Here is a 26278-nt window from a genome sequence, read left to right as displayed (position 1 = left end):
ACATGTGTGTGTCCTATGAACATACATTTGGCCCACTGCATGTCCTGCAGTGGGATTTGTCACCTTGTCTAGGACTGCCTACTATGTTGACACCAGTATTTGTTATGGATTTCAGGCTACCCATATAGGTGTCTACTCTCTGCTGCCATCCCAGTCAGCCACCCGATTCCCTTGCATGCTCACATCTGTACCATAGATGCAAGTAGCAGATCATACTACTCCATTCAGCAATTAATAGAGAGAGTGACTTGTCTGTGCCAGTGTTGAGGATGGTGGTAGAGGGCAGACTATGTCGGATGCACATAGTACACTCCCTATACATGGTTAAGCACAGGTAGTGTCATGTTTGGCATCCCTTTTACTGTAGGTGTGAGTTAGAGAGAGGTGTCATTTCCTGGGTTCCTATCATGTCAGTGTATGTGCTATGCATTGTCTCTTTGCCAAAGACTGGGGATACTGGGCATGCCTCTTTCTGCCTACAGGGGCAGGCTCAGGTTGTTCCTCCTCCGAGTCAGTCTGTGCCTGTGCTGGCCTTGTCAATGGGGGGGCTGTGTGGCCCTGCCCCATGCTGTTCCTGCTACAGTTGTTTCCACAGGGTCATATTTTGTAGCTTGGCATTTACAATGAAAATTTGGGTACATGTAGCTGGAGAGTACTGCAAGGCTCCACCGGATATGTCCAGGCACTGGAACCGTGACTTGAGCATCCCAAACACACGCTCTATTATGATTCTGGTCTGTGCGTGTGCCTCATTATTGAGTTCTTGTTCATGTGTGTGTGCATTTCTGATGGGTGTCATCAGCCACGGTTCCAGTGCATAACCAGCATCCCCCACTAGTTGGCCATATGGGATGTCCCCACTGGCAAATCTCTAGTACAGCTGCGTCATATGCCAGATGTGGGAGTAGTGATAGCTTCCAGGGCTGCCAAAACACACACATTCATTATAATGCCCTGGGCATCACACACAACCTGGCAGTTGAAGGAGTGGAAGTCCTTGCATTTTTTTGTAGACCCTACCCCGCTCACTGGGTGGTGCTTTGATGTGTATTTGTGTGCAGTCTATAGCACCCACTATCTCAAGGTAATATGCATATTGCTGGTCAACGCCTCACAGGTGTTGTGGAAATATATGTGCTCACCGACATGTGCTGACATGACATCCAGGAACTGGTGGAGTACCCTGGATGATGATCCCTGTGAGATCCCCATGATATCCCCAGATGGCCTTTGGAAGGTACCTGTGGCTAGTATTCTTAAACCTACACATACCTTGGTATCCACTGGGATGGGTTCCTCTCTGCTGGTTCTGTGTGTGAGGCGTGGCCGGCACAGCTCAATAATATACTGTAGGAGGTCCCTATCCACCTTATAGCACTCCACTATCTCCACCTCATGTAGTCCCTGGTAGGTTACCCTGGGTCTGTACACTCTTCTCTTTCTCCTCACTGAGGGTTGGTCATCAGCATTCTCATCCTCACCATACTCAGCCTCTTCCACATATTGATTTATGAGAGCAACAGCAGCCCGTAACATTTTGTTGGTTTTGTTAGGTAAAATTTCCCCATTTGTGTACACCAGTGGTTTAGAGTTTGTGGGAAAAAAACAGAGTGAAAGGTGTTTGCATAGTTTATAGTAGTGTGCTGGGCTGGCCTGGGCTGCTGCCTGTGTAATTGGCTGATTCTGATACATTTCACCTGCCAGATATGCTAGTTCTCCTTGATTACCTTCCTACCGTTGTTTTCCCTTCCCATTGCCTTCCTGTTTAAGCCCCGAGGTGCACCACACATACCCAGTGCTCAGAAGTGAATGGAGCTGCTATTTCCTGGTTTGCTTTTTTTTTTTTTTGTTTAAAACCCGGTGCACGGCACACACCCCAGTTTATGCAATGTAAATACTGCTAGGCAGCTTTGGACACACCCCCTTCCTTAGCTGCGCTTAGCTAAGGATAAACACGGGGCACTGTGCTCCAATAAGCTTACAGCAGTCATGACACTCCTACCTCTCAACTGTACATATTTTTGCAGAATGTCCAGATTGTTCCCTCATATTTTTGTTGTGTTCCTCCTAAAATCTGTACTTTTCTGGCAAATAGCTGAGAATTTAAGTCATTAAATAATGACACACACATTTCAGTTTAAGACTCCACATCCTTCAGAAAATTCATGCTAATGCAAAACCTATTATTCTATCAACTTTCTATGTTTGTAAAAGCAATATTTAAAATTTGCCCCTATTTGTCCCCCCATCATTTTAGGCTTTGTCCAGATTTTTTTCTCTAAGAGGTTGAGAGGTATGACCCCCTCATGAGGACATCTTGCTCTTAGGCTTAATCCATGGTGTTATTGCACCTACATGGTTGGGTGCAAGCTAGCACTGAGGGAAAATCTGTGATTCAGTATCACTCCCCTCATTTGCATAGAACTGACTACTAATGCATGGTTACAAAACTGACACTCAGCCTTCCCCCTTAGCAACCACTATTCCATGGTCTTGTTGTGTTATGCATGCCATTGACTATTATGGCAAAATTATGATTTTGGTTTAAAAGCTTATTTCCAGCTTTTTTTCTTATTTTCGGGCTGATCCTGTTTGAGCACTGCAGCTCTACATTTAGATGGCCAAAATCAGCCAAAAAAGTTATTTTTTATAATTTTGAAACTAGTTTTCATGCTTATGGCCATATATTTGGCCATTGGCATGCCTAACCCTTATAATACATGCTTTTTTACGAGCTGTCATGCCTCCATTTTGTAGTTTGCAGAAATGTATTCAGCTACTGGCTGAATACATTTCTGCAGTCTACACTATTCTGCATGGATGCTTGCCTGCTTCCTGGGTCACTAATTCACCTCATTTGCATGGCTTTCACCAGCAAATGAGGTAATTAGCATACAGAGGATGTGTCTGTGCAGGAATAGTGCAGGAGTGCTCGTGCACATCATGGGAGCTCATTCCTGGATTGCACATCAGCCATATTGCCTGCAGCAGCTCTTGCACTATTCCGGTGTGTGCAGAGCTTGCTGAATCCTGAGAATAGACTAAAATATACTGAGGCACCAAAAAGCAGTCTTCCAAAACAGCAAAGATCACCTAGTCTGCCTATTGGTAAAGCTATGCCTTGGCAAGCCCAAAGGCAACAAGAAAAAATATATAGCTAATACCACATGTGCAGTCACTTTCAATGGAGCCCCGAACACTAAGCTCTTAAGGCAAGTAAACACTCATCCCAGGAGTCTCATCATAGAGGACTCCATTGTATGACATACTGAAGCCTCGCTAACCAGGCTGATCAAGAAGAAGATAAAAGTTGATTATCTGGAGCCAGGATCCACCAAATAATGCATGCATTCAAGTCATTACACTGCAGGTACCAGTATGATTCAATCGTTGCCCATGTAGGTGTCAATGACCTGAGGCATATCTTCCTGGGCTATATGAAAAGAGAGCTTATGGAGCTCTCAGAGTATGTGTCTTAGGCTGGTATGAGCCTAACATTGAGGCTTTGTACCCACTGAATGGCGCACCGTGATGGTTATCCCACTCCATAAAGGGGGAGCCACGACAGACCCCGGGAACTACCGCCCCATTAGCCTGACAAGCCTGGTCTGCAAGGCCATGGAATGTATCATCGTGGAACTCATAAACAAAGACATTGGTAATCTCCAAATTCTGGGCCCTACCCAGTTTGGATTTGTAAAAGGCAGATCATGTCTCCTAAACCTGATTGACTTCTTTGAAGCAGTCACCAAAGCCATAGATGAGGGTAAAATGGTTCACACAGCTTATCTAGATCTCGCCAAGGCTTTCAACACCATCCCCCACTCTGGAATTATAGATAAGCTCACCAAACTAGGTATAAATCCCTATGTCACAAGTTGGGTTGCCAACTGGCTCACGGACAGAACCCACACTGTGAAAGTAGCGGATTCCAAATCCGACATCAGACCAGTGACAAGTGGAGTACCACAGGGTTCAGTCCTGGGTCCTCTCCTGTTTGGTACCTACTTCTCTGAAGTGCAGGCCAGCACAGAAGGTCTTTATTAACAAAGTTTGCAGATGACTGCAAACTAGGAGCCATAATCGAAACTCCTAACGATGTGGACAAACTACAAAAGGGCCTGACTGAGACAGATACCTGGTGTCAAAGCCATGGCCTGAAGCTCAATGCCAAAAAGTGTATTGTCATCCCCTTTGGTAAAAACTCTGTACCCATGAACTACCACATAGCTGGTAGTCTACTTAATGCCAAAATGTGATAAGAGACCTTGGGACACAGGTGGACAGTAGTCTCTCCTTTGATAATCACATCACCACAGTGGTCAGGAAATCCTTCTAAATGGCTCATCTCATCACAAAAGGATTCTCATCCAGAAAAAAAGAGGTCATTGTTCCCCTCTACTCATCACTCATTACACCCATTATAGAGTACAATGCCCCTTTTGGTATGTACCTCACAAGACCTCTACAACAACTGGAAAGACCACAAAAATACCTCACAAAGAGGATTATTGGCCTCAAACAGATGCCCTATGCAGACCATCTCAAAAAACTACAGCTTTACTCCATCGCATATCACCTACTCAGGTGTGATCTCTGCCTAACATACAAAGCTATGTCAAACCCAGAGCTATTGGACATGCTACACCTAAAGAAATCCCAATCCCTCTGAGCTACACACTCTAGGGACCTAAACCTTGTCACCACAATAAACAGAACATGCTGGAGGGATAGATTCCTGTCCCAGAGACTTCCCATACTCTGGAACAGACTACATATCTATGTCAAACAGAGCTCCTCATTAACACTCTTCAAGAATCTTTATGATTGGATGGGAAATGGGAAATTCACCCCGGGGATCACTTCTGTGGCTCTGCTCGACAGGGGCACAGGAAAATAATTTTCTTGGGTGGCGAAAGCCAGGGTACATTTTTTGGCTAGGCTTGTATGGGCCCTAGGGAAGATAGACTAGTACCTACCTATGAACCTATGAACTTATGAGTAGTATATTACCATCCCCAAAGGTGATGCCACAATACGAGAAAAAGAAAATGATTGTTTTCAACAACTAACTGTATTTCTTGTGTCATTCTAATTGTATACAAAAATTTTCAGTTTGGGAGGACTTGGCCGACAGATCACATTGCTTTGCCAAAGATGGTCTGCACCTGTCAGCTCTAGGCTTTTTAAGACTAGCTAAAACATTATCCACCCCCATACTGCCTTATTTTAGGCAATGTCAAATTGACAAACTACTGACATAGCAAAATCAACTAAACTGAACATCAAGGTGCTACTTCTCAGTGCCAGTAGCCTAAATAAAAACTATGCTCACTCCAAGCCTTTCTCACTCTTGAGAATATTGACATCTGTGCCATTACTGAAGTATGGCTTAAAGTGACAGATAATTTACCAGCAATGCAAGGTTCAAATGCCTACCACATTTTCAGACTAGCAGCAATACAGAAAAGGGCTAAAGGTGGAGGTGTCTTGATATACATCACTAACAAGCATTCTCTAAAATGGTCAAAGAGGTTGACATGCTGGTATTCCTCTACATGGAGATCATCATAATCAAAATCATGTACCATATCTTAGTCAGCTACAGGTCACCCATCATGTCCCAAGAAGCTCACAATGCATACTTGGTCCTATTAAAGACATTTGCCATCCAACCTAACACCATATTCACGGGAGACTTTAATTATCATTCTATAGCTTGGGAATCCTACACAGCCTCAGATCTACAGTGTCAGAGATTCCTAGACTTTGTAAATACAAACAACCTAGACCAAGTAGTGAATAGGCCCACTAGAGGCTCCAACATACTGGACCTCGTACTCCTAAATATGGGAGAATGCTGCAACACCCCCCATCTCATCTTCCTTGGTAAGGTCCAACCAAAAAGCTATCACCTTTGAAATCAAAAGCAACTGTATAGCAGCAACAAAACTAGTAAAAGTTGAAACTATTCCAAGGCAAATTAGCATTTATTAATTGATGGCGTGTCAAAATTCAGTGCCCCTCCAAACCCCAAGAACACCACAGTCTGTCCTGAATTGGTCTCAGAAACTCTGTACAACCATGTCAATAGCTGCATAGAAGCTGCTGTAACTACCAGAAGTAAGCCCAGAACTATCTTCAGAAACAATCCTCCCTGATGGCATCCCAAATTAAACAAGATATGCAACAAATGGAAAAATATATGGCAAAAATCAGGAACAGTAATTCTCATAAAGATAAAAACTTTCTCATAAAACTAAATAGGAAACTAAGATGGTTAATTGGGTCAAACAAAGCCAACTTTGAGGTTAAAATAGGCTCCTATGTGAAAAATAACCATAAGACCTTCTTCAGTTATTTCAGAATCCTCAAGAAGAGTGCACAGCAATATGCTGAACTGGTGGTTAATGGTGCCACATTCACTGAGCCTGGCAATGAAGCATAATTGTTAGCAGACACATTCAGTTCCAGCTTTACCCCCTCTCAGTCCCACCATCCACAAAGAAATACCTTCAGACATAACCCCTCCAAATATAACTAGGGAACATATACTGGCTGCACTTGCTAAAGCCAAGCATACAGCCACAGTGAGCTCTGATAAAATTCCAAGCTACCTCCTGAGCAGTCTAAAATATGACTTATCAGGACTCCTGGAGTCACTATTTAACTTTAATTTTAAAATAAAAATTGTGCCATGAGAATGGTGATTGTGATAGTCATCTCCCTTCAAAAAGGGATGGCTTTCAACAGATTCTAGAAACTACAGACCCATTAGTCTGACTAGTCTTATTTGCGAAGCCATGGAAAGAATTATCATGGAAATTATCAAAAAGGATATCGGAGACCTCCAGACACTGGCTCCATCACTGTCTGGCTTTGTCATAGAAGTCATGCTTACTGAACATAGTGTACTTCCTTAAAAAGGTCACTAAGGCAATTGATGAGGGGAATACTGCCTTTCTAGATCTAGATAAAACATTTGATACAATACCTCACTTGAGCATTGTCAACAAACTTATGGCACTAGGTATAAACCCTTTTATAACACACTGAGTAGCTAGCTGGCTCATGGATAGGATCCAAGAGGTTAGGATTGGTGAAGCCATGTCCACAAAGAGGCCGGTCACCAGTGGAGTCCCACAGGGCTCTGTGCTGGACCCACTCCTCTTTGGCATCTCCTTCTCAGATGTGAAAGCCAATGTAAAAAGAATAAAGCTATCCAAGTTTGCAGATGATTGCTAACTGGGAGCAGTCATTGAATTGCCCCAAGACATGAACATCCTTCAGGAATGTCTAACACAGCCAAGCTCTTAGTACCCAAGTCATGGTTTATAACTCAATACCAAGAAATGCAGTACAGTACCTTATGGGCAGCTGCCCACCCCGGGTAACTACGTCATTAATAAGTAGTACAAAGCGCCGCTCAACTACAAAATCCAAGAAAGTATAGAAATCCAGGAAAGTTTGTTGGCTCACCACAAATTTAATGCATAAAGTTCCACAAAACACGTAAAGCAAACTGGCACAGATAAATAGACACTCCACATTAACATAACTGACTTCATCAGATAACACTCTAACCCCAACCATTCTTTATATATATATACACACGCATTAATTGGTCCAATGAGACAACTGGTAAATTGTCAATCAATAAAATTTGAATTTAAAACATTTAAACCATTTTAAATAAAAATAAATTCTGTTAAAAACTTCTTGTTAAAAACACATAAATTTCCTTACTTTCAATTAGGTTAACATTAAAACAAATATTGTACATTTGCATTGAAATTAATTATAGAATAGTGAATGAACATGTAAATGTAGGCATTTTGTTAATTCTACAAGAATATGAAAAAGAAGTGACTATGCCCTCTGGTGGCAAATTATTAAAATTACATACAATAGAACAGTTCTTCAGAATTAATCTGTCTCTCACCTTAAAAATCTTCTTAAATATTATCTAAATTTGTATGAAAACTGTTATAATTCAGAAAGTTTACTTCCTTTACTCACATAAAGTATATGGAAGATCAAAAAGAGAGCGCAATATACAAATGTCTATTTAAACATTAATAACTAATACTTAAATCTATTCATAATTTTGCTGCTCTTAATTTCAGAATGGGGGCTATACTAATATATTCATTTAGGCCTGGGGTTTTGTTTGCTTCTAGTGACATTTGCCACCACAATTCACGATATTCTAACCTTTCTTCCCAGGGCCCTCCTCTTATGTCTTTTTCTATATGCTCTAAAACCGTAAAACTGAAACTGGCTTTCTCACACATTCTACTGTGCTTATATAGAGCATTCGTTTCTTTACAATTTTTTATGTCATTTAAATGCTCAAATATTCTTCTCTTTAATTTCCTCTCAGTTTTACCTATATAGAAGGATTGACATGCATTACACATGCTAATATAGACTAAACCTGTGGAGTCACAATTGTAGAAATACTTGTTGTTGGTTATGGTCTTGTTTCTACTATTGATGTAAATGTTATTAGTGTTGGAAATATTTACACATTGGGCACACCTACCACACTTGTAGGTTCCCTTTCTCCTTCTATCCTGTGATAACACAGTGTATTTATTTTCCAAAAGATTTTTTATAGTTAAGGAATTTTTAAACACTACCTTGGGTGTTCTATTGATTCCTAGGTCTAGTTCTGTTAATTCCATAAACCTATCCCATTCCTTATTAAAAATCCTTCTTATTTTGTTGTTAAATGTATTATATTCTAAAATTAAAGCTAAGTCAAAGTTTTCTTGTTGATTTACTTTACTAGGTTCATTTAAATTATCTGTTCCTTTCCCTTTTGTAATAATAATGGGTGCAAATCTGCCTTCTCTTGAAGATAGATTTAAGTATTAGTTATTAATGTTTAAATAGACATTTGTATATTGCGCTCTCTTTTTGATCTTCCATATACTTTATATGAGTAAAGGAAGTAAACTTTTTGAATTATAACAGTTTTCATACAAATTTAGATAATATTTAAGAAGATTTTTAAGGTGAGAGACAGATTAATTCTAAAGAACTGTTCTATTGTATGTAATTTTAATAATTTGCCACCAGAGGGCATAGTCACTTCTTTTTCATATTCTTGTAGAATTAACAAAATGCCTACATTTACATGTTCATTCACTATTCTATAATTAATTTCAATGCAAATGTACAATATTTGTTTTAATGTTAACCTAATTGAAAGTAAGGAAATTTATGTGTTTTTAACAAGAAGTTTTTAACAGAATTTATTTTTATTTAAAATGGTTTAAATGTTTTAAATTCAAATTGTATTGATTGACAATTTACCAGTTGTCTCATTGGACCAATTAATGTGTGTGTATATATATATTAAGAATGGTTGGGGTTAGAGTGTTATCTGATGAAGTCAGTTATATGACGAAAACGTATTGGGAGAAGTGCGTTAATGTGGAGTGTCTATTTATCTGTGCCAGTTTGCTTTACGTGTTTTGTGGAACTTTATACATTAAATTTGTGGTGAGCCAACAAACTTTCCTGGATTTCTATACTTTCTACGTCATTAATAAAATACCCCTAAAAGTTGATTCACTAGTCAGGGATCTGTAAACTCATGTAGATAATAAGCTAGCCTTTGACCTACATCTGTCCAAGGTAGTAAGAAAATCCTTCTGTGTTGCTCAACTTATAAATAAGGGCATGGGCATCTAGATCCAGAGAGGTCATCATGCCATTTTACTGGGCTATCATCAGTCTCATCATGGAGAGTATAATGTTCCCTTTGGTATGTACCTGCAGACACAAGCAGTAACTGGAATGTCCACAAAGGTTCCTTACCAAAAGAATACAGACAATAAGCACAATGTCCTGCACTGATCACCTCAAAGCCCTGTCTGTTTATTATGTATCATACAGACTTCTGAGAGGCAATCTTTGCCTGGTATGCAAGGCATCCCTGGACCCTGTTCTGATAAACCTTTTGCACATTCAGAATACAAATAGCATCAGAACTGCTGTATTAAAAGACTTAAATTTTGCTTGCAACATAAACAGGCCATGTTGGAGAGACAGATATGTTTCTCAGAGAATTCCCATACTCTGCAACAGACTTACTATGCATATGAAGCAGAGTTCCTCCCTAACCCTGTTTAAGCACAACTTGGACCAACTGATGGGAAACTGGAAATTCAAAGATAGTTTGGTCCCTATGTTTCTGATGGACAGATGCAGTCAGTAAATAATTCTCTATACAAATGAAATGTGTGGGTCTCATTTGAGTTGCACATCAAGGCTAATAAGAGCCCTAGTAGTCATTAGCTTAGTATACATCTATGAACCTATGTGGTGACATAATACAATAAGGTTAGAAACCTTGCATCTCTAAACAGCTGTAAGGTAATGTCAGAAAATAATCACTCAAATGCATTGAGCATGTGTTGTGCAATGTCTAGTCAGAATGTGTTGGGAATACCCAGCATAACTGCATATATACCTGCTTGTGTCATAAGACAATGAGGTTAGCCCACACAGAATCACTGAACATGTATAGCTTGATGTTATAAAGCAGTGAGGTTACAACCCCCAGCATAGTTGCACATCTGTTAATGATAAAAAACACTGCGGTTGGACCACCTAACCATTCAGAATATACATCTGGTAATGTCAGAACACAGTTGGTTAGAACACTCAGAATCACCAAATATGTGTCTGGTAATTTGATAACATAATGAGGTTGGAAGACACAGCATCATTAGCATATATTGGATACTGTAATAAAGCAATATGCTTTGAACACTCAGCAACACTGAATGTATCCAGCCATTCTCCTTTGAGGTTGAAACACTCATTCACTAAAAATATGTTTTATGATGTCATATTACAAGCAGGTTAGAATACCCACAACCAATAAACATGTGTCTAATGATGTCATAAACAATGATTTTACAAAACTCATGATCACTAAAATGTCAACTGAAAAGCACATCTTAACAGACGTTTCCTCAGACTTTAAATGAAACACCATAAGAAACAACATGATTTATACTCTCAGTGAATCACTGATAGTCATGTGAATTCATTAATATTCATGACATCTTAAGATAACAAAACATCCTAAAAAATATATATAGTAATGTATCTAATATATAAAAACACTATTCTAGATCAAGTTACTACATAATATACTATATTCAACACATTTAAAATGAATGTTTAGAACTATAACAAATGAAACAAATACAATTTCAAATTGCAAAGGCATGCCCCAAACCAAGGCTCTGACTAAATGCAGAGACATTAACATCTAGTAACTATTAAAACCTGATGTTAATAAAACATGTCTAAAAACATGTAGCCTGATAATATATCCACTAACCTAATGTTTCAGAGGTCTTTCTAATAAAAAAGGTTTTAGCACTACTTTATCATTCAGTCCAAACCCATTGTCGGCTTGCATTCTAATAATCCATTTTGTTTCTCTTTGTTCTATAAGATTCTTGATATTACCTAACCTATTGTTATGATGAACAAGCTCAAGCACCAAAAATAGAAATTTATGGCTACTTCTATGATTTAGGATATGTTGTGCTAGAGCATTCCCCTCATCTTCCCTCTTTATAGCATACATATGATCTGTAACTCTCTCCCTCAGTGTACCGTTTGTCTTCCTTATATAAAAAGCAAAACATTTGGTGCACAAAGCTAAATATATCACATCTCTTGTTCTTGCAATCAGCATAATGCTTAAATATATAAGTTATGTTTGGCATAGACAAAGCATGCATCCCAGGCACATTTATAAATGCATTGTACAGAGTCAAGGTCTTAGAGTCTCTAGGCTCACTAGCTTAGACACAAACTGTGAGAAAGTATTAGTTACTTTACAAGAGGAGTTTATAGCTAGAGGCTATAAAGTCTATGAATGTGAACAACTTAGTAAACCTGACTTTACAGATAGAACTAAAAAAGGGAGACCCTATTTTAGAAATCATAATAGAGATGATTGGCTGATCCTCCATTGGTTACATCAGCTACAACTCAGAAGTGCAGAATGGTTCTAACCTGTACTAATAATAATAAAGCATTGCTTCAGGTTAATAATAAAAATTGGCAAATACTTACTTCTGATGAGAAATTGAGAAACATAGTCAGAAATCAACCTAGTTTCTCTTATCGCAATAGTAAGTCCCTTAAGAGACTTTTATGTTACAATGATGGCAATGTTCAAACTAAGTCCGTACGATCACAGCGACAAGGTATATTTGGTTGCAGATACTGTAATCATTGCTCATATATGTGTAATAATAATAATAATAAGTTCATTCATCCCACTACAAACATAACTTATATATTTAAGCATTATGCTGATTGCAAGACGAGAGAGTGATATATTTAGCTTTGTGCGCCAAATGTTTTGCTTTTTATATAGGGAAGACAAACCGTACACTGAGGGAGAGAGTTAGAAAACATATTTATGCCATAAATAGGGAAGATGAGGGGAATGCTCTAGCACAGCATATCCTTAATCATGGAAGTAGCTTGATCATCACAACAATGGGCTAGGTAATATAAAGAATCTTACAAAACAAAGAGAAATGAAATGGATTATTAGGATTGAATGATAAAGTAGTGCTAAAACCTTTTTTATTAGAAAGACAACTGAAACGTTAGGTTAGTGGATATATTATCAGACTACATGTTTCTAGACATGTTGTTTTATTAACCTCAATTTTTAATAGTTACTGGATATTAATGTCTCTACATTTAGTCAGAGCCTTGGTTTGGGGGATGCCTTTGTGATTTGAAATTGTATTTGTTTCATTTGTTATAGTTCTGAATGTTAATTTTAAATGTGTTTAATATAGTATATTACGTAGTAACTTGATCCAGAATAGTGTTTTTATGTATTAGATACATTACTATATATATATATATATATATATATATATATATATATATATATATATATATATATATATCATTTTTTAGGATTTTTTGTTATCTTAAGATGTCATGAATGTTAATTAATTCACATGGCTATCAGTGATTCACTGAGAGTATAAATCATGCTGTTTCTTATGGTGTTTCATTTAAAGTTTGAGGAAGCATCTGTTAAGATTAGAAAGCTCTGACTTTATTAAATGCTTTTATCAACTTTTGGCTGTGTTTGTAACCTCTTCTTGTGTTTTTTCAGTTCATTTTTATTTGGAGGAGCTTACTTCACCGGTCCTTAATTCATTTCTATATCACTAAAATGTGCCAATGATTTCATAACACCAGAAATTCACAACATCTAGCATCACTGAAGACATGTATTTTAATGTCTTAACAAAAGGAGAATCTAACACTTAGTACTACTAACAATATAAATGATGATATCACCACATAGTGGGGTTACGTCACCCAGTGTTACTGAATAAGCATATTACAATGTCATAACACAAACAGGTTAGAAAACCCGTCATCACTTAGTAAGCATCAGATAATATCATCAAACGATAAGGTTAGAGAATATAGCAACACTAGATGGATCCCACAACATCATAATGTAATACGGTTGGAAGACGCAGCACAACTAAACAATATAATATCTCACTAAGGTTAGAACACCCAACAAAACTAAATATCTACATGGTAATTTCATAAAACAAAAAGATAAGAATACACAGCATAAATATGTCCAATATAGTCATAACACTATGAAGTCACTGAACGTGCTTGCTGCTGTCATAAAACAATGGAATAAAAGCACTCAACATCAATCAATATGTGATTGATAATGTCATAACAAAATGAGATTTACACACTGAGCTTTACTGAACATGTGTATTTCAATGTCATAAAATAATGAGATTAGAATGGTCGGCATAAAGTAATGTACTGATGCTATCATAACATAGTGAAGTCAGGACATCACTGAAGATGTGCCTGGTGTCTGATGATGTCATAACACAGTGATGTTAGGGCATTCAGCTGTAATGAGCACCCATCTAGACGTTATAGCACAATGAAGTTAGAGCACTTAGCAACAATAGTGATGTGTCTGATTATGTCAGAAAACAATGAATTTAGAATGCCATGAATTACTGAACATGTGCCCAAAAATTTTACAATTAAATGAGGTCAGAGCATTCGAAATCACTGAATGTCACAACACAATCAGGTTAAATAACTGGTGAGGATCAGTGAATATATTTCTGGTAATGCCACAAAAAATAAGGCTAGAACACTAACAGATATTGAACATTTGTCTAATAATATCATTAAACATCATAGATGACACACTCTACATCACTGAACATAGGTCAGCTGGAGTCACAATAGTATGAGGCTGGAACATTCAGCACCACTGAAAACCTATTTTGTAATGTCACAATACAATGAGGCTACAGCAGTTGGCATCACTGAATATGTTCCTGGTAATGCCACAACAGAAATAAGTTACAAAGCCAGAATTGCAACAGCTTTATTAGAAAGGCTCACCCAGACTCTGCTACACCTTGCTGTGAAGGAAAGGTTAGTTTGCTTTTTAGTTGCTGTATTTTGTATTACTTTATTGCCTTTTTATATTTTGAATACTGTGATCTGTTTTCTTTACCTTGTGTTTTACTTGTATTCTGCTTTTAACTGCATATTAAAACTTCAAAAGAGACCACAGCTCTGTCTCTTGTGAGTCAGGTAGAATTTATTTTCCCACCCTCCCACCCTGTCACTGTTGTGTTCTTAAATACCACTGTCATTCTAGTTGCCTGCCACTTATGCTAATTTGACCATATATCTTATTTCCTCTCTGCATTCACTGGCTTGTGTGAGTAAGCACAAAATTGTCATTTTGTGAAATCACTCCCCTTCAACTGTTTAAATTTATTGGCCATCCTACCGTAATACAATACAAAAGTGACGACCTCATTTCAATCTATCTTGCTGTTTTAAAAATAGTGACTCACCACTAAAGCTTAACTTTTTAGACAGGTAAAACATAAATTACCTACTTTCACATCTAACTTCTCTAGTGTACAATGCAGTGTTTAGGATAAACCATTTTTTTCATCTTATTTTTAAGCATCCCTGTTACTAGCACTTGCTCTAATACCTGCTGGAAAGCACTAGGAAGCCTTAAACTGATAGAAGCAATCAGCTTTCCTTGTTAATAAGGAAAATTAATCCTAGGCACTAAACAGCCTATAATTGCAAAGTACCTTGCTAAGGTAAGGGAAAACAGCTCCTGTACTTTACAAAAAAAGCACAAACCTGGCATGTCCAAGGGTCAGCTTCTGGTGATTTCTCCTGTCCACCTGGTGAATCTGGGCATACTGGAGCAATGCAGCAATTGCCTCATGTGCACAGACAACCCTCTCTTCCTACCACCCAACACTACAACCTGTGAGAGATGCACTTACATAGCCAATCTGGAAGCAAAGCTCTCTCCACCCAAGATTATGCTAGACAGTCAAGAGGGGAAGGTTAACACCTTCACTACACCTCAAGCAACACATAACCCTTCTAAACCCACACCACCAACACCCACACATAGTAACACTAAATCCACATATGCGTAGGCCCATAACTGTAACCTGCCCAAGCAACAAGGACCTCCGAAGCTGAAACGCAAACAAACACCAATCACAACCAAAGTGTCACATTGCTCACAACACCAGTATGCCACCCAGCAAGAGCCCCTAAGGCAAGACAACGTATGTAACAATTTAGCCATAGGTGACTCTATAATCAGGCACACAGATGTTCCACTCACCAGGCTGAACAAAGCGAAAATTACAGTCAACTGCCTGTCGGGTGCCAGGATCCATCACATAATGCATGCACTCAAGTTACTCCACAACAAGTACAAATATGGCACTGTCATTGTCCATGTTGCAGTGAATGACTTGAGACATACCTCCCTGGACTACATGAAAAGAGATATGGAAGAGCTCTCAGATCATGTGGCCCAGGCAGGTATGACCCTAGCCCTGAGTAGCATCCTGCCTTCGCCCAGAATGATACCACAATATAAGGACAAAATTATTGACTTCAACAATTGGCTAAGATTCTGGTGTTATTCAAAGGGGATCCAGTATCAGTCTACCTGGGATGACATGATCGTCAGACCACAATTCTTTTTTAGAGATGGTCTGCACCTGTTGCCCCTGGGATTCAGGTTACTGGCTAAGGCTCTTGCCACCCCTATAGTGCCTTTTTTAGGCAAAGTTCAAAGGACAAAACCACCACTGTAACAGGTACAAGCATGCAAAATCTGAAGGTAATGCTACTCAATGCTAGAAGTCTAAACCTCAAAATGCACTCTCTAAAGGCACTCTTAAAAATGGAGAACATCGATATCTGTGCAGTAACTGAGACCTGGTTCAAGGCTCGAGAGAGCACCCTGCAATACCAGGCTATAACTCTTACTATACTTTTCGGCCACCAAATCAAGACCGAAACACTAAAGGTGGGGGAGTGTCCATATTCAGCAAGGATATTCACACCTCCAGGCTAGTTGCCCAACACAATGCATCTGAAATTTGCCAGGTGCAGCTAACACTAGGTAAAAGTGCAATCCAAATTGTAAGTTGTTACAGATCTCCCACCATGTCCCAAGATTCTCACTATACCTTTCTAAACATACTGGAAAATATTAAGATACAACAAAATACTCTAATACTGGGTGATTTCAACTGCCCTGCCATTAACTGGGAAAACTACTCGAGTACCAACACTTTGCCCAACGGTTCTTGGAATTCATAAATTCCAACGCCCTGGATCAACTAATCCATAGTCCCACCAGGGGCTCCAATATCCTAGACCTGGTCATTACCAACATGGGAAATCGATGCTCCACACCTATGGTCACCCCCTCGTTGGTCAGGTCAACCCATAAGCTAATCACCCTTAACATCCACATCCCACCCCATAAGGAAACCTCCATAAAAAACTTCTCCAAAGCCATTTTCATGCTACTCAAGTCAGAAGTGACAAACGTCATGACACCCATTCAGACAGGAACTGAAAGTTTGACTGCTGAGTCCTACACTAAGGTACTGTACGAGCACATCCACTCATGCATGAATCATGCTATCCCAAACAGAATCAAGATGCTTTCCTCCAAAAAAAGGAAGCCAATCTGGTGGTCCCCTGCCATAAACAAACTTTACAACAAAAGGAAGAAACTGTTGCAGAAAAGAGGAAAATCCCAGGATGCAAAAATCTCCCTTACCAGCCTCAGTAAGAAGCTGAGATTCCTCATAAAATCCTCCAAAGCTAGTTATGAAAATAAAATTGTCAAATATTCCAAAGACAACCACAACACATTCTATAACTATGTCAAGAATCTAAATGGCAATGCTCAGATCTGCTCTGAGCTACAACAGAATGGCTTTAAATATATTGATCCCAAGGATATTGCGAATATCCTGTCAGATCAATTCAGTGCCAACTTTACCCCCCCTCACACTCTAAATGGCCCATCTTAATATCGGAAGATTGCCAAATACCGGTAATAGGCCACACAGGTAAGAAACGCACTCTCCAAAGCTAAGAATACAGCATCCATGGGACCAGATGACATCCCGGGCTATGTACTACTTGAACTACAAAGTGAACTGGCATCTCACTTAAGTGTCATGTTTAATTATACCATCACCTCAGGCGTCATGCCCACTGAGTGGCGCACAGCTACAGTTATACCACTCCACAAGGGGGGATCCACCTTGGATCCCGGAAACTACCGCCCCATCAGTCTGATGAGCCTGATCTGTAAGGCCATGGAACGTATTATCATGGAACTTATAAACAAAGACATTGGCAACCTTCAAACACTGGACCCCACCCAGTTTGTGTTTGTGAAGGGCCAATCTTGTCTTCTGAACTTGATTGACTTCTTCAAATTAGTCTCCAGAGCCATGGATAAGAGTAAGGAGGTCCACACAGCATATCTGGACCTCACCAAGGCCTATGACACCATCCTCCACTCTGGAATCATAGATAAACTTACTAAGCTGGGCATTAATCCCTACATCACTCGATGGGTTGCCAACTGGCTTACTGGCAGAATCCACACTGTAAAAATAGCTGACTCCAAATCCATCTCCAGACAAGTGACAAGTGGAGTACCTCAGCATTCAGTCCTGGGATCGCTCTTGTTTGGCATCTACTTCTCTGAAGTGCAGGCCAGCACTAAGGGACTCTGGCTAACAAAGTTCGCAGATGACTACAAACTGGGAGCCATTATTGAATCCCCAAATGATGTGGATACTCTAAAAAAGGGCCTTACAGAAACAGATAATTGCTGCCAATGCCATGGGCTCAAGCTCAATGTCAAGAAATGTATAGTTATCCCCTTTGGGAAAAAACATGTACCCGTGAATTCCCACATAGGTGGCAGTACACTAAACACCGGAAGTGTGATAAGAGACTTAGGGACACAGGTGGACAGTGGTCCCACCTTCAATAACCACATCACCACAACAGTCAGGAAATCCTTCTATGTGGCACACCTCATCACTAAGGGCTTTTCATCCAGAAAAAAGGAGGTCATTGTCCCATTGTACTCATCCCTCATTAGACCCATTATAGAATACAATGCCCCATTTGGTATGTACCACTCAAGACATATGCAACAACTGGAAAGGCTGCAGAAATACCTCACTAAAAGAATCACAGGCCTAAAGCAGATGCCCTATGCTGACCTTCTTAAAAAACTCCAGCTATACTCTGTTGCATATCGTCTACTCAGAGGCAATCTTTGCTTAACATACAAGGCCATGTCAAACCCAGAGCTGTTGGACATGCTCCCAATCCATCAGAGCCACACGCTCCAGGGATCTAAACCTTTTCATCACAATAAATAAAACATGTTGGAGGGATAGGTTCCTGACCCAGAGACTCCCCAGACTCTGGAATAGACTGCCCATACATACATGTCAAGCAGAGCGACTCTTTGGGCCTCTTCAAAGGGAACCTTGATGATTGGATGGGAGAAAGGAAATTCACCCTGGGGATCACGTCAGTCACCCTGCTAGACAGGGGTCCAGGGAAGCAAATAGTGTGGGAAGAAATAGCCAGGGAATTGTTATGGCTACGCTTGTATAGGCCCTAGGTTCGATAACCTAGTACTAACCTATGAACCTATGTTTCTGACAGTGTCATAACACTATGAAATTAGAATACTTGGCTTTCACAAAATTGCCTGATGATGTCATAAAACAATACTGATCAGCATTACTGAATAAATATTAAGTAACATCTTGAACTAATAAGATTAGAACACCCAGCATCACTGCTCATGTGTGTAGGAATGTCATAGAACACTGAGGTTAGAACACTTAGCATCAATGAGTATGTGTCTCATGACATCATAATACACTCAGCACTATGGAATATATTATTTCTGATAATGGTTTAACATAAGTAACTTAGAACATTCAGTACAATGTGATTCTGTCTGCTAATGTCATACAAAATGTGGACAGAACACTCCACGTGTCTGGACATGTGCCTTTTGGTTTCATAACACTATAAGGTTAGCTCACACATCATCACTGAGCTTGTTGTTAGAAACAAGTATGTTAGAATACTCATGACCAATAAAATTTATCTAATGATTTCATAACACAAGAAGGTCACAATATCTAGCATCACTGAAGACATGTCTTTTAATGTCTTAACAAACTGAGAATATAACACTTAGCACCACTAGCAATATGAATGATGATATCCCCACATAGCAGGTTAGATCACCCAACATTACTAAATAGGCATATTGCAATGTCATAACACAAAGAGGTATTGGGTAATGTCACAAAGCACGGAGGTTAGCATAATTAACCTCAATGAAGATGTGTATGGTGATGGCATGAAGCACTGACATTTATACACTCAGCATTACTGTGTATGTGCCAGGTAATAACATAACATAATGAGGTTAGAACATGCAGCATCAGTAAACATCTGCCCAAAAATATCATAGCACAATGTGGTTAGAACAAATGTGCTTAGAACACATAGCATCACTGAACCTCTCTATCTATATATCTATCTATATATATATATATATATATATATATATATATATATATATAGACATATACATGCATACAAGTATATATATATATATATATATATATATATATATATATATATATAGATGGGTCTACCTGAAAACGCAGACAGTGCACAATGCCGAAGATGAGAGCACCGACACCAGAAGATCTACAACGGAGAAGACCAACAGTTGAGAATCCAGACACTGAGAACACCGACATGTTAAGGTAAGTGTGCGATAGGGATGGACGTTAGGGTCAGGGTTTGGGTAAGGTAAGTGTGTGATAGTGACGGACGTTAGAGTAGGGTGCGGGTCAGGTAAGTGTGCGATAGTGACAGACTTTAGGTTTAGGGGCAGGTTGTGAGTTAGGGTGTGGGTAAGGTAAGTGTGCAATAGTGACAGACTTGAGGGTTAGGGGCAGATTAAGTGAGTTAGGGTTAGGGTGCAGGTAAGGTAAGTGTGCGATAGTGACGGACCTTAGGGTTAGGGTTTGGGTTAAGGTTAGTGCATAGATAGTTGTGTACGTAAGGTTTAGTGTAGGTTTGTAAGGTTTTTGGTGTGCTTGTGTTGTGTGTGTGTTTTTCGGGAAAGGTATTTGTTTTGTTGATTGTCGGAATTTTGGTTTATCGGGCATGTGAAGTTTCGTGTTTTTGAACTTTCTTTTTTTGTCATTTTTTTCGTGTAGGTTATTTCGTTGTCAGTGTTTTGGCATGTCGGTGTTATCAGGTAGACCCATATATATATGTATATATATATATATATATATATATATATATATATATATATATATATATATATATATATATATATATATATATATATATATATATATATATATATATATATATATATATATATATATATATATAGGTCTACTTCAAAATATGAAAGACCCACATCAGCGAATCCCAAATCATCCAGATGAAAATATCGCAACCTCACTTATACAAATGGTTACATCATCACAAACAACACCTGGAAAAGCAACTACTTGGCCACCATGGAGGTATTTGGCCTTTCCCCCACTATAGTGCAATCTCAGAGTTGGTATATTTAGTTAGGGGAGTGTGGGGGGGCACAGCCCCCACTTTAGTGAGTTTTAAACACTTTGTTGTATGTATGTATGTATGTCGTCCTGGTGGCCAAGTGGTTAGCTTCTTGGTGAACATTTTTGGTAGTTTAAAGTTTTGCTTAAGTGAATTTCATTATTTTCGTCTCAGTGATTTGGGATTCACTGATGTGGGTCTTTGACATTTTGAAGTAGACTTATAAATATATATATATATATATATATATATATATATATATATATACATACATACATACACATCATTGAACATGTGGCTGGCTGTGTCATAACAGAATTAGGTTAAAATACTCATCATCCCTTAAAGTGTCTGGTGATGTCATAACACAATGAGGTCAGAAATCCTAACATCACTAAACATAAATTAGGTAATGTCATAAAACAATAGGGTTAGAGCACTGTGCACTACTGAACACATATGGAACATTATGCAAGCAATAATGCCTGACAGGTTGTGTGTTAATGTGTAATTAACACATGCCCAGGGGTGTTATGAGACCTGACTCCACAAACTGTTTAGATCACTCAGAATCGCTGATCATGTACCTGGTAGTATTATAACTGAAATAAATTATAATATTCAGCAGATGTGAACATGTATTGTGGTGTCATCACAGAAGGTCAGAACCCTCAGAACTCTGAATGTCTCTGATGATGATGTCATTGTTAGTGTCACAACAGAATGCCTTTAAAACATTCGGCAACTCTGAATGTGCTTTGTAGTGTCATAACACAATGAGTTTACAATATTATGCAACTCTCAACATGTACGATGATGTCATAATGCAATACTGTTTTAACACCCAACTTCACTGAACATGAATGTCATAAAGTAATAAGGTTAGAACAATCACAATCACTGAACATGTATCTGGAAGTGTCATAAAATACTGGGTTAGAACACTCAGCATCATTGAATGTGTATCTGATTATGTGATAATGCAATAAGGTTAAAACACCCAACATTGTTAATCACGTGCTTCATAATATTATAAAATGACAAGGTTAAAGCATTCTGTATCATCAAGCATTTATTTGATAACCTTGTCAAATATTTAAGTTAAAGCATTCAGCAAGACTGAATATCTGTCTAAAACAGTGACTTTAAAAAATGTTATAGCATGAAGCATGTGTCTGGTGATGTCATAACATGATGAGGTTAGAACACTCAACATTGCTGAATATGTGTCTGATAATGCCATAGTAAAATGAGATTAGAAAGCCCAGCATCACTAAACATGTCTGTGGCCATGTCCTATCAGAAAGAGGTTAGAAACTTCAGCACTACATTAAATGAGTCTACTTAACATTATCATACAATGAGGTTAGAACACTCAGTATGGTCATATCACAATGATGCTAGATCACATGTGATTAATGAACCTGTGATGTCATATATTAATGAGGTTAGAACACCAACAGTTACCGACCACTTAGTTGAAAATGTCATAATACAATGATGTAAAAAGACAAAGTATCACTGAAAACGTGTTTGGTAATGTTATAACACAATGAGATGAGAATAGACTAGTACCTACATATGAACCTATATGATTGGATGGGAAATGAGAAATTTACCCCAGGGATCACTTCTGTGGCTCTGCTCGACAGGGGCACAGGAAAATAATTTTCTTGGGTGGCGAAAGCCAGGATACATTTTTTGGCTAGGCTTATATAGGCCCTAGGGCCAATATCCTAGTACCTACCTATGAACCTATGAACCTATATATATATATCACTGAATGTATCTGATAACATCTAAACAAAAAGTAGTGAGAACACCTGTCATGACTGGGTATGTGCCTGTTGATGTCATAAAACACTACTATTAGCACACATCACTGGACATGCAAAGGATAATCTCATAAACCTAAGGTTAGAACTTTAAGGATAAGTGAGCATGTGTCCTATAATGCCACGAAATACTGCGGTTTGAACACCCATCAATACCAAACATGTCTGATAATGTTATAGAACAATGAGGTTAGAATACTGAGCACACCAAACATGCCAGGAAATTTCAAGACATACTGAAGATAGAACATTCAGCATCACCAAACATGGGTCTGGTAATGTCACAATACAATGATTTTTGAACACTTAGCATTAATGAATATCTGTCTGCTGGGGTTATAAGACAATGCGGACACAAAATTCAGCAGCACTGAATGCATGTTTTGTAATATCATAAATCAATGAGGTTTATACATCATCACTGAATATGTGTGTGTTAATGCCATAACAGAAAGTGGTTAGAACACATAACATTACTGAGTATGTGACTAGCAATATCACAACAGAATGAGGCTAGAACATTCAGTATCAATAAGCATATTTCTGGAAATAGAGTAAAACATTTAGGTTTGAGCACTCCGAATCAATGAACATACATTTGATGATTTCATAGCACTAGGAGATTAGAACACTTAAAATCTTTCAAAACATGCCTGTTAATGTTAGAAAACAATAATGTTAGAACACTCAGTATCATGGAAACTATGTCTATTTATGTCATAAGAATTTGAGGATACAGCACTCAGCACTAACGAGCATGTATCTGACAATGTCGTAAAACATCACTGTTAGAACACTGAGCATTACTGAAAATATGTGTGGTGATATCATAGCAAAATGAGGTTAGAATACTCATGTGTGTCAGATAATGGCATAATGTATCAAGTTTGAAAAACCTAGCATGTGTACATGTTTTTGGTAATGTCAGAACACAATGAAGATAGAACACTCCACATTACTGCACTAGTGTCTATACAGTGCAAAACACTAAGGTTATAACACTCGGTTTCACTGACCTTGTTTGCTAATGTAATAATACAATCATGTTAGAACACAGTGAAGCAATGAACATGGATTGTTGTAACTCAATGACATTCAAACACCTAGCATTACAGAACATGTGCTTGATGGTCTCATAATACAAAGTAGTAAGAACATGCAACATCTTTCAACATGTGTCTGGTAATGTCATAATATTGTGACATTAGAGTTCTCAGCATCAATTTGATATGTAATATCTTTACACAATGAAATAAAAACACCCAGTGTCACTAAATACATGTCAGGTAACATCATAAGACAATAGGTTAAAACACTCGGGATCACTGAACGTGTGTCTGATAATTTCAGAACATAGTGTGGTTATATAATCCAGTATAACTGAACATACCCCTGATGATACCATAATATAATGAGGTTAATCTGCTTAGTGCTACTTTATAATATATTGAGTAGTGCCATAAAACAATGTGGTAAAATCTCTCACCAGCAAGGAAGACATGTCTGGGAATGTGATAAAACACTGAGTTTGTACATCCAGCATTACTAAATATATGTTAGAATACAACGAGGTTAAAGCACTCAGCATAACTGAATGTCCTTTAGTATCATAGTACAATGATATCAGAGTAGTAGCCAATCAATGAACACGTGATGACATAGCACAATGAGAAGAGAACACAGAGGATCACTAAATATTTGTCTGATAATGTCAAGACTGAATATGATTAGACCATACAGACTGACAATGTGATAAAAACATGAGAACAAATTAAAATAAGATGTGAACACCTGGTATCACTAAGCATGTGCATAGAATTGAAAGAAATATCCTTCTCTCTACCATAATGTCAGATACTCAAAAACATGCTTCTTTTAATGTGCACTAAACTATATTTCCTTATAGGAGACATATCTACAATGTCTCTTGGTCAGAGAGTAAGAGGTCAACAAATTGTATTTTCTAGAGCAAACAAACAACAGTCTTGTATGTACATATCATACATCTAAATTCCATTCTTAGTCCTTCATAGTTTCTTGTTTAGAGTCTTAATCTATGTTATAGCTCAAGCATAGGTAATGCTCAGTACAAACAAAACTGTGAACTTCTGTCAAAACTATACCATACCTCCTTAGAATGAAATGTTTTACAATAAGCGGCATATACCTTAAGCAATAATTGCATTATTTTACTTTGAAAGAATTCAGGTACCCTGTTATGTAACAAGGACCCCCATAAAAAAGTAACTCTTTATCTAAGGTGCATATATTTTACCACTTAGCCGTATATACCTTACTATTTCTTATACGATGTGTGGCGATACAAGCTTTTCTTTTTTTTTCTACTTTTTTCTAATCCACACGGTTACTTCTGGTCAAAGTTCAGTAGTACAAATATCAGATTTTGTATAATGTCTCAGAAAAGAATGTACACAATGCATTTGTTTTCCTAAATGCTTTTCATGCTGTTTCTCATATTGCTCAAAACAGTTAGATTTTTAACCCTAGCACACAACTAAGGCTGCTAGTTCTTACTAAATTGTCCAAAATGAACACCTTGGGATGTTAATAGATGAAAAACATAATCATGTCTACACTATCCCTTCATGCGCCAGGAATTTTTGGCACACTTTGGAAAGGTTAGTAAGTATTAATAACTGGACAGATGTAAATTTTGTCATATTCGATATAGTATGATTTTACACTTTCATACCTACAAACTAAAAATTGACAGTTAGGCGCTTTTAAGCCATTCTACTAGCAATCTCCCTCTTGTCATAAAATTAATTTTTAATTAATCTGGCAATGTATTTTCAATTGACAATGAGTAGTAGTACAAACTAAAAGGAACAGCTGGGGGGGTTATCCCCTCACATATGCAAGCATTGTATTGCAGTGTTGGAATGTATTTCGAGATGCATGACTGATTTTATGGCATACATTATTTTATATATATTATATTGCTAAGTTGCTTGCAGAATGAAAGAACACTAAAACTGATTTAACTAATTTTATACGGTATTTGAATTCAACTGCATACTTTCATCATTTGCATGCCAATAGGCTGAGAATACAATTTGCTTTCTAGACATTAAAATTTCAATTAATCATGGGACTAACAAGGTAGAGTTATGTATTTGTATAAAGCCAACAGAATGCAATATATTACTTGCGTGCTCACAGAAAACACATTTATTGCATCAAAACTACCATTATCAAAAATCAGGCAATATTTCTATTGATGCTTACCTACAGAGATGTATTTAATAGAATATTAAGACATCTAGAATGTCTACTTTTAAAAAGATGGTAGAAAAAACATTATTCAATTATATTTTTTTAATGAAATTCCAAAGCAGATATGTGAC

Source organism: Protopterus annectens, chromosome 1.part0 (assembly GCF_019279795.1).
Source record: "Protopterus annectens isolate FY-2018-M chromosome 1.part0, PAN1.0, whole genome shotgun sequence".
Lineage (NCBI taxonomy): Eukaryota > Metazoa > Chordata > Ceratodontiformes > Protopteridae > Protopterus > Protopterus annectens.
This window is presented reverse-complemented; position numbering follows the sequence as displayed.